Below are 11,127 nucleotides of genomic sequence, written 5' to 3'. Positions count from 1 at the left end.
CAAATATATACAGAGTATCAAGGTCATAACACATCAAATATGCACTGACTGTGTATTAAGGTCCTAACACTTCAAATATGTACAGAGTACCACGGTCCTAACACCTTAACTTATACAGAGTATCAAGGTCCTGACACATTAACTTATACAGAGTATCACGGTCCTAACACGTCAAATATATACAGAGTATCAAGGTCCTAACACATCAAATATGCACTGACTGTGTATTAAGGTCCTAACACATCAAATATATACAGAGTATCAAGGTCCTAACACATTAACTTATACAGAGTATCAAGGTCCTAACACATCAAATATGCACTGACTGTGTATTAAGGTCCTAACACTTCAAATATGTACAGAGCACCAAGGTCCTAACACATCAAATATATACAGAGTATCAAGGTCCTAACACATCAAATATGCACTGACTGTGTATTAAGGTCCTAACACATTAACTTATACAGAGGACCAAGGTCCTAACACATTAATTTATAAAGAGTATCAAGGTCCTAACACATCAAATATGCACTGACTGTGTATTAAGGTCTTAACACATCAAATATGCACTGACTGTGTATTAAGGTCCTAACACATCAAATATGCACTGACTGTGTGTTAAGGTCCTAACACATCCGATATGTACAGAGTATCAAGGTCCTAACACATTAACTTATACAGAGTATCAAGGTCCTAACACATTAACTTATACAGAGTATCAAGGTCCAAACACATCAAATATGTACTGACTGTGTATCAAGGCCCTAACACATCCGATATGTACAAAGTATCAAGGTCCTAACACCTTAACTTATACAGAGTATCGCGGTCCTAACACTTCAAATATGTACGGACTGTGTATCAAGGTCCTAACACTTCAAATATTTACAGAGTACCAAGGTCCTAACACATCAAATATATACAGAGTATCAAGGTCCTAACACATTAACTTATACAGAGTATCACGGCCCAAACACATCAAATATGCACTGACTTTGTATGAGGGCCCTAACACATCAAATATGTACTGACTGTGTACCAAGGTCCTAACACATCAAATATATACAGAGTACCAAGGTCCTAACACATTAACTATGTACAGAGTATCACGGTCCTAACGCATCAAATATATGCAGAATGTGAAGGTCCTAACGCATCAAATATATGCAGAGTGTCAAGGTCCTAACACATCAAATATGCACAGAGTATCAAGGTCCTAACACATCAAATATGTACAGAGTATCGAGGTCCTAACACTTCAAATATGGAACACATCAACTATGACCGTGTGGTAATATATCACATTGTTGTTGCAATTAAAACTATGGTAACAGCTGCTGTTAAACTTCTGGCTGATACATATACACTTCCCATATCTAACAAATATGCACTGTATATCAGGATGTTTGCAGGTCACACCACAGTCCCCCTATTGTGACCGATGAAAGTTCACAATAGTCCACTTAAAAATGATAAGGAACTCGAGATGAATTCAACGGGTCTGGTAATGGAAACAAAATGTGATGTTAGGACACTGGTTCACACCCTAATTCCCAGACCTCACGAGCAAGTTGTTGAAGAGGCGGTAAAAGGTTCGATTATACCGTAGTCATTTATGCATTACATACTCTTACATGTAGGTGTGTGGCCACTGTTTCATCATATATCAAACACACGTTTATAATCATATATGAAAGAACGTAACAAAACCGGCCCCATATACCCAATTCCCCATTTCACAATCAAATAAATAAATGTTATTATTCAAATATATTACTTTCGACAATAAAAGTTCTTTTGCAACGATTTATCACTTTGTTCTGCTACTGTTGTATACGACATTGTACATACGTTTAATTCAATATAACACAAAAGGGCCGAAAATGGGGCAGGAATAAAAATATCTTTTTAACTCGAACCACAGTTTGTTTGTCTGTTTCTTTGTTTCTTTGTTTGTTTGCTAACGCCGCCTTAACAATCGCCCAGCTACATGACGGCGGTCTGTAAATAGACGAGTCCAGACAAGCCAGTGATTGATATCATGAGCAACGACCCACGCCGTCGGGATACAATGATACGCAATCAACTAAGTCATAAACATTGGAAATTGACGGAACTAGTTCTTGCTTTGGCATTCCAGTGAGTGATTGCAATTATTTTTCATAAAGAGCTGGGCTCGAACCCTCATCTCCCGATTTGAGGAAGCGTAAAAGCCAACTCCCCAAGGACGACGGATGACGGACAAATTATTGGTTGTATACTCCCCAGGGAGATGAGAATGAAAATCGAGTGCATACTGATCCACTGACCGGGGTAATAATAGTGTAGCGCTATGAGCATCCACTTGGTGAATGGAATCTGGCGCATTATAAATGCACTTATTATCATTATTATTATTATCATTATTATTATTATTATTATTATTATTATTAATATTAATATTATTATTAAATGTAAAATCAACAGAAGCATAATACTAGGCTGACAAATGTTCACATGGTGCTTTTATCTCACATTATAATAACTGGAACGATATTCATGTAGCAATAATTAGAAAACCTTTTCGATGAGAAATATGAAAAATATACGAGAAACCTTTCAGGGATTTATATATTCACGAAATCCCTATATTCATGATCTTTAAACGTACAAATGATTAAATAAAGTAGCATCTGAAAACGCATTAATGCATTATTCCACGTGTACTACAACTTACACAGGGTAAATTCAAATTACATAGAGTTCTGGTATATCTTTTAAAAAAAAATCATAAAATGATGTTCTATTATGTCAGATAAGAATTGTTTTGTTTGTTGCTTTTACGCCTCACCTCAGCGATCTGGATCAGGGATCAAGCCAGGGTAACACATTAACATTGTTGTTCACCGCAAATGTCAACAGCACTGGAGACGTTCACGTTGATGTTCTGCCGTTATGATTGGATGTCTAGGTGGGCGTTCGAAGAGATGAGGTAGATGCGCAGACGTCGTCGGAATGTCTTCGCAAGGAAGTTGTTGTCTGGAACCTGTGTCACGGATGGGCGGCCACTGCGGGGACGGTTTCTGGCGTGGTTGTTCCGTTGGTAACGACGCCAGAAGTGCCATATGGTGTTCCCGTGGACGTTGAATTGACGTCCTACGTCACACTGCGAGATACGACGGCAGGTCAAAAAGTTCTAAGCCAGACTAACTATATGGGCCATAACAAAGTGAACTAGTCAATGTAGTACATTGTTTAAGTAGTTCATTGCAAGTGTATTTGGTCTGTTGGTTCCGTTTGTATATTAGTGACAGCCACTTGAACGTGATAGGGGTCTAAATGGACACAGAAATGGAAGAGAACGAGGACCGAAGTCAACAAGTTTTTTTACTTTAGAGTACTCCCCAGGAACTTCATGACAGCATGTCACAATTGTATGGGTATACGTACCCTAGCTATTCCACTGTTAAACGCTAGGCGGCTATGTTTAAGGCTGTGAGAACAAGCCTTGATGGTGACCCTAGGTCTGGACTTCCATCAATCAATATTCAATCAAGGAGATAGAAAAAACTTATACTGTCAGATAGACATATTACCATTGCTGAACCTGAGGAAGACACAGGTCTAAGTCACGGATCCATTAAAACTATTATTCTTGAACATTTACAGATGCATAAGATATCTGCTCGTTGGATGCCAAAGTTTCTAAATTCTGATTTCAAGGAAGAAAGAACTGACATTGCCAGAGAATATTTAGAGCTAACTGAGGAGGATTTCGTCAAGTTCAAAAAGAGATTAGTAAGGGGTGATGAAACATGGGTCTACCACTACGAACACGAGTCAAAACGTCAGTCCATGGAATGGCACCATTCCACTTCTCCGGCGCAAAAGAAATTCAAATCTACAAGCTCAGTCTTTCTGAACTCTGATCTTCCGAAGAAGTGGCTAGCAGTGACAATGATATTGGTTGTCTGGCATTTTATATAGAGATAAAGGCGACAAAACCTTTCCATAATTAAAAAATCTCAACTAAAAGTAGAATCTATTGCACGATTCTGACTATATCATAAGCATGTATTGACACCAGGTGTTTGTGAAAAGGTCAGCGTATCCTGCCCCACTGGTGGCACTGGTCACAAACACATGTAAAGTCAAGTCAATTGTTTACCTGAAAAGAAACTGAACATATGGCATAATAAGGAATTGAACCCGACATAATTTTTGTCATTGATGCGTACAAATTTGGACATTTGCTACCACCACAAACGTGAATGCTTTATTAAGAACTTGAATAAGAAACCCTGATCAAACAAACTTTAAGCAAGAATCGTATGACGTTCTTTGAAATCTACGAAAGAAGAGCGTCCTCAATTGTGTCTAAAAGCTGCGGCAAAGGCTGGAGCTTCTGGAATATTGCTCGACGTAAATAGAACGTTAACTATTGGATAGCTGAAGTCATCCCTCTTGTCACACAGTGTTGTGGATAATCAATGTCACTCTGAATCTCTATGCATAAACAATCATAATGTTATCTTTCTTTCTGATTTGAAGGTTCGATATTTGATGTTTATACAGAGAAACAGACGAGGCTCGGGTGGGTGAATCAGTGGAAGGGAATTGGCTATTGACCATTGTTGAACGATATCAGGGGCGCAGAGTTAAATTTCTTGGCAAAATTCCTTTTGTTTTTGACTCGAATGCATGAAGCTTGTCATCTGGTGACTCTTTAAAATAATTCATTAATCCCAAAATCCATATACATGTAAAGGCTTGTAAGTAAAATATAATCCCACGTGACATTACTGTTTCATTTTGAGTACAGAAAGTGTACGGGATTGTATAAACCAGTTTTGTATTAAAGACAAAAGAAGGCTCCAGGGGGAGTCGAACCCTCGACCTTCTGCTTACTAGGCAGACGCTCTAACCAACTGAGCTATAGAGCCGCTACAGCCAGTGATCGACTTCAACTCTCGCGCTGTCTAAGATTTCTTTATCGTAACCATCTGTGACCATGATCTCTCGTCCGTCGGTGACTTTCGGGAATTTTCGCATATAGATCTACTGATATGCATGTATGTATTGACCCACCGCAGTTGCTCTCTGTCAGCACACATAATACAGTCGTTGAGGGACAGACATCAATTAACCAAACAATATTTGATATATTTCACGATAAGTGAATGAGCTACTGTTATCAGCGTTGACGGGTGGGTAGGGGGTTAGGGGTAGGGGCTGCACTTCTTTTGTTAGCGAGTGTGTGAGTTAATCACCATTTTAAGATTTTTTCAGTTTTTTGTCAGCTTGATTTTAAAGGAAAACCCACAGCGACTCATGGCCGTTTTTGTCAGCTGGATGTTGGGTAAAACCCACAGTGACTCATGTCCTTTTTTTGTCAGCTGGGTGTTAGAGGAAAGCCCACAGCGACTCATGGCGTTTTTGTCAGCTGGATGTTAGAGGAAAGCCCACAGCGACTCATGGCGTTTTTGTCAGCTGGATGTTAAAGGAAAGCCCACAGCGACTCATGGCTGTTTTTGTCAGCTTGATGTTGGAGGAAAGCCCACAGCGACTCATGGCCGTTTTTGTCAGCCTGATGTTGGAGGAAAGCCCACAGCGACTCATGGCCGTTTTTGTCAGCTTGATGTTGGAGGAAAACCCACAGCGACTCATGGCCTTTTTTGTCAGCTTAATGTTGGAGAAAAACCCACAGCGACTCATGGCGTTTTTTTGTCAGCTTGATGTTGGAGTAAAAACCCACAGCGACTCATGGCCTTTTTGTCAACTTGATGTTGGAGGAACGAAAATTCAAATGTCCAAAACATCGCATTTACATTTCAAACGACCAGGTGACTGTTCATACTTATATAGCTCAGGTAAAAAATTATTGCACAATAGATTTCTCTTTTTAAAACATACCTAACGTTGATGGAGAATATAGCTTGCTTTATCATCTAATTGGTTCAAGTAATAACATATTGCAGATATTCCGCAGCCTTGATGGCTGACTAGTCAATCTCATTTGTGCACCTTTATAGTGATGGCGACAATGCATGGTCAACAAGGGATTTACCTGGAGGCCGGCGCAGTGACATCACAAGGTGACACAAACAACATATGCGACCCACCAGGAGTCAAAGGACCCCATTGGTGCAATGATACAATTGTGCTATGACGTCATAAAAATGTTTGACGTCAACTTACTTCAGTGAAGATCGATATCTGTGATAAATAGTGCTGAAAATGTTGTCGATAAAACATAATGAAAAGTCAAAATGTGATTTTTCAACCATAAGGTCCCCTATCTCATGCTTGATTACATATGATGATGCAGTTTATCTTTACCTCTAACTGAGACGCGTTCCACATACACCCAAATTCAAACGGTTGATCAGGAATGTGGCCTCGCAAGATTTTTCTGTGATCAGAGTATGAAAAATCAGGTCAGTTTTCTTGTGATCTCATTACAAAAATATAAAAATATAAAATATAATTTTATGCCAGATGTTATTGCGATTCCAATACTAATACTGATATACTTTCAACATTTCGTAACGGTCGCTGTGTGAAGACAAATACAATACTGCGTTTATAAGTGAGTGAGTACTATGCTTTTTGTACTATTCCTGCAATATCACAGCGCAGAACACCAGAAATTATCTTCCCGGGGCAAGGGAGCTAACTGACTGCATAAGTCCAGTTTCCACCCTTGCCGAACTAGGCTGTAATTTCTTGGTTCGATCGTAGCACCACCAGTGACTATTACGAGTTATGTCCCATCTGTGTCCCCCCTATTGACCAATCAGAGCCCACCTCTCATATCACTTGCATTTGCTTCAAACCAAAATGGAAAATATCTGTTAACGCTACGTTGACGGTACACATGCTTTGTAAATACATCAATCGACCGAAACCTACACGACAGTTTACGAACCGGAAGTTGATTTCAGTACGCGATTTTGATTGGACTATGCATAGACTCGTTAGTCCAGCCAAAATACTCCATAATACCAGCCTTGTTCGGCAAGGGTGGAAACTGGACTTTTATAGTCAGTTAACTCCCTTGCCTCGGGGAGATGACCAGAAATAGAAATGGTACTCATTTGGAGAATCGAACCCAGCTCTTCAGCGTGACAAGCAAACGCTTTAACCACTAGGCTACCCCACCGCCTCTCTACGTTTGTGAGTGAGTGAGAAAGGTTTAATCTTTTAGCAATGCAGCCATTTCCCGGGGAGATAACAAGGATGTTCCCATTGTATTAATGTAGCGCCGTCGGTTCTAAAGTGATCGAATAAGGTCGTAAATCACAAACCACATAACGTTTATCTCCTAAATGGTTGAATAACCATCTTTCATAATAGAGAGTTCGTTGCTGATAAAAGAAGATATTTTTATTAGCATGTAGCTCGACAATACGGATATACCAGAACCAGTGGAGATAGATTATCAGGCGAAGGCCTGTAAGTAGGAGCCATTAAAGATAGGAATTGTTTTACCTGCGAATTAGCACAGAGATAATATCACGGTCGATAGTCGTCCCGATCTGCTTAATGGGCACCATTTTAGAGTCCACGGTAGCTCCACTCCTATCACGGTGTTAAATAATGGAAACTCACGTCGTTTGTTTGTTGTTTAACGCCGCACTCCAGCTATTCGACGACGGTCTGTAAATAATCTAGTCTGGTGCGGGCAATCAAGTGATTGATATTGTGAGCAACGATTTACGCTGTCGGGTACGAAGAAGGTACAACCAAGTCCCCGAGCCTAACCACTCGATCCATTTGGTCGCCTCTTACGACCAGCATAGGTTGCTGGGCCCTGTCTAACCCAGGATCCCCAGTACCCAGTACAAAATATGCCATACTGTTATTATTACAAAAACGTACCATGTATCTGGAGTTGACTGATTGACCTCTGGCTTACATCCTTACAGCATAAATATACCCATGAACGTAGCCGTTCTAACAGAGATATAGTTTCAAAACTAATAGAGTAGAGCTGCTTGTCTGGACTGGTCGAAACGCTTTAACTTACAGTCTATGGGATTTCCAATAGGCGTATCTATACATTTCCATCGACTGGCCTTTAAACCCTTTTCAAAACCAGCCAATATGTGATACATGAAGATATGTGTCTGTAACATCCTGAATGACTTGATTTATATTTGTACTTGAATACCTTATTTGTATATTGCTTTTCAGATATATGAGCATATTTTTTTGTCATTTTTATCTTACTGTACCCTATATCATGATATTCGCCAAAGACACAAACAAGAATTGCCAGTTTTCAGGCGTTTCGGGGGAGAATACACCACTGACTGACTGAGTATGGTTTTACGCCGCTTTTAGCAATATTCCAGCAATATCACGGCTTATCAGAAATGGGCTTCTCACATTGTACCCATGTCGGGAATCGAACCCGGGCCTTCGGCGTGACGAGCGAATGCTTTAACCACAAGGCTACCCGACCGCCACGGGGAATACACGAACGTCTATGGACAATATTTGCAACTATTTAACAATTCCGCCTAGTTCAGTCTCGGGTTCTCCATGGTTATGACCTTTGGTTTGTCTTCGCATGTCCGTAGGAAACGTCAATGGCCTGATGATTACTGAAATGTTCAAGTGCCGCTCACTCACTCTTCCAATCGGGCATTAAAATATAGCGGGGTGGGTTTAACGCTGCTTGGAAAAGTATTTCAGTTATATCACGGCGTTTCAGTTGATGTAGGAGGAAGCCCTAAGTGATGCAGGTATCAGACGTTATCCATTTTGGTGTTTCCCACGAGCCCGGTATGATGATGACAAACCAAGAAACATAATCGGAGTGAACCAGGATTCGAACCCACAATCATAAGTCTCTGGCGTGCCCAATGGACGCAAGTCTGCACAGCGAATTGGCGCGCCTTAGACGACACCGCCACCCGTGCCCCCGTTAAAAGTTATAAGACCAGACACATGCATGATTGTAAAGGGGCACTATATAAACAGAGGAGGCATGGATGGTCCAGCGGTCGCTGCTCATGGTTGCTTCCCTTAGCCGTGCCAGGATCACAGATTTATCCCAATTATGATCCTTACTCGTTGGTTTCACAAACTACCTCTTTCGTTTCGTTTTCCGCACACATCGAGGTCACCCAGCGTGAAATAACTGAAATAAAATAGTAAACCAAACCCTCCCTCTCACGAAAGGTCCAAAGGTCTTGACACGTCTAACGTATGAAACCCTCCGCTGCTATTGACTGTGCCCAAAGTGCCGGGTACCTTCTTATTCCCCCCCAGTGCCTTGACCTGACTATTGATGAAAGTGTGTTACTTGTTTGATCAGCTGGGAATTCTTTTTCCCTCCTTTCATCTTTTGGATGCTGGTAGTATTTGAATGTACTGACCTAATTAAATGAATAATGTCCAAAACTCAATACATCGACACAGTAAAGTGCTGTCGACAGTCATCCAGGAGTAAATAGACATAAAGGACGCAGAGCAGCCATTAACATTGATTCAGATTTCACATTACGCGGTACGTTTTACAACTTGTTCAGTGTATGTTTGAATAAGTACAAATATGTGTGTGTGTGTGTGTGTGTGTGTGTGTGTGTGTGTGTGTGTGTGTGTGTGTGTGTGTGTGTGTGTGTCCGTGTGTGTGTGTGCTGTGTATGGCTATGTGTGTGAGTGTGTGTCTTCGCGCGCGTGTGTGTATGTGGATGCGTGTGTTTGCGTTTGTATGGCTATGTGTGTGGGCATGCGTCTATTTCTGCTTTGTGTGTGTCTGTGTGTTTGTGCGTCTGTGCGTCTGTGAGTGTGCAGGAACGGCTCTAGTAATCTACCCTCTCGTTTTTAGTGTTTTTTATGCTTTATGTGTGTGTGTGTGTGTGTGTGCGCGCGCGTGTGTGTGCTCGCTCTAGCTCTAGCAATATACCCGCGCGTTTCTAGTGTTTAAATGTTATATGAAATAGGAACGTGTGTGTGTATGCGTGCGTGTGCGTGTGGCTATGTGTATGTGTGTGTCTGCCTACCTGCCTGTGTCTGTATGTGTGTATTGGTGTATTTGTGTATGTGAGTGTATATAAACGCTCCAGTAATCTACCCGCTCATTCTAATTGCTCTGAGTCAAATGATTCTAACTGTTGCCGAAAGACTGTCGCCTCTTAATAGGTTCCCCATTCACCAGCCGTATGTCAAATCACAATGCACTGTGATAAATCGATAGAACGTTTGCTGTCATAATACGTCCTTGAATAATATCCCGCTGGCCCGTCCACCAGGTGAATATAGACCCCGCTGTATTGTCCTGGTTATACCACCGCTGGCAGATATGCGCCATCAATGATCTATACTCATTAGCAGCTTGGACCAATCACAACCTCTCTTGCAAAGATGCCACGGAGAGCGTTTGGTTGCTAGGGAATATTTTGACGCGAATTAGATGATGAAGTATAGTTGGAGAGGCGTGAGCGACAGCTGCTAGTTCATTGGCGTCCATTTCATCCAAATACTATTATCTCTCTCTTTCTACTATTCACATAACTCCGTCGTGGACATGCATCCCCGCTATGACGTCACGTGAGAGCGAGTTTTAGGGCGAGGTTTTTCAGTTTTATCCCGCAAAGATAAACAGCGTAGTGGTAGATTGTGTTTGTACGCGACTGTTTTCATGTTATTTACGTGTGTTGAGGACCAATTCATCAACAGCAGGATGTGAGCTACCTTCGTCACTTCACTCTGCAGGAATGAGGTAAGTGGCAGTGATGCTTGTTGAATTAACAACTTTTACGCATTTTATGCTCGAGCTGAATTTGGATGCGATTTAAACATAAATGTGACATAAGTATTACACGTTTATGTCAATACTTTATACGTCTATTTGTATATGAGGGGGTCAGATCCTTTGTCGGCATTGTAGCTCCAGTTAAAGAACGTTTTCACATTTTAAATTCCAACATAGTTTACCTTTATGATTTTACCAATTATATATCTGTGTGTGTGTGTGTGTGTGTGTGTGTGTGTGTGTGTGTGTGTGTGTGTGTGTGTGTGTGTGTGTGTGTGTGTGTGTGTGTGTCGACATGCTAGTCTGGACTTTATAGCGGTTTTATAGAGTTAACCCACTGAGGTACATTGCTTTTTAAATAAATACCCAACTCAGACACAGTA

The 11,127-nt window shown here is 41.0% G+C and overlaps 1 protein-coding gene and 1 non-coding gene across 2 annotated transcripts in view; one reads left to right on the top strand and one right to left on the bottom strand.

The window, feature by feature from the left end:
• Positions 1-4,848: 4,848 nt before the first annotated feature.
• Positions 4,849-4,922, bottom strand: Trnat-agu (transfer RNA threonine (anticodon AGU)). The gene has a single exon. It is a non-coding gene; the product is annotated as a tRNA-Thr (tRNA).
• Positions 4,923-10,467: 5,545 nt separating this feature from the next.
• Positions 10,468-11,127, top strand: part of LOC139480443 (probable 3',5'-cyclic phosphodiesterase pde-5) — a 108,713-nt gene continuing 108,053 nt past the window's right edge. Inside the window, exon 1 of the mRNA XM_071263519.1 lies at positions 10,468-10,711. The gene's annotated coding sequence lies outside the window, so the exon portion shown is untranslated. The remainder of the gene's footprint in view (positions 10,712-11,127) is intronic.

Source organism: Haliotis cracherodii, unplaced genomic scaffold, assembly GCF_022045235.1.
Source record: "Haliotis cracherodii isolate W230 unplaced genomic scaffold, xgHalCrac1.p SCAF_4, whole genome shotgun sequence".
NCBI classification, from domain to species: domain Eukaryota; kingdom Metazoa; phylum Mollusca; class Gastropoda; order Lepetellida; family Haliotidae; genus Haliotis; species Haliotis cracherodii.
This window is presented reverse-complemented; position numbering and strand designations above follow the sequence as displayed.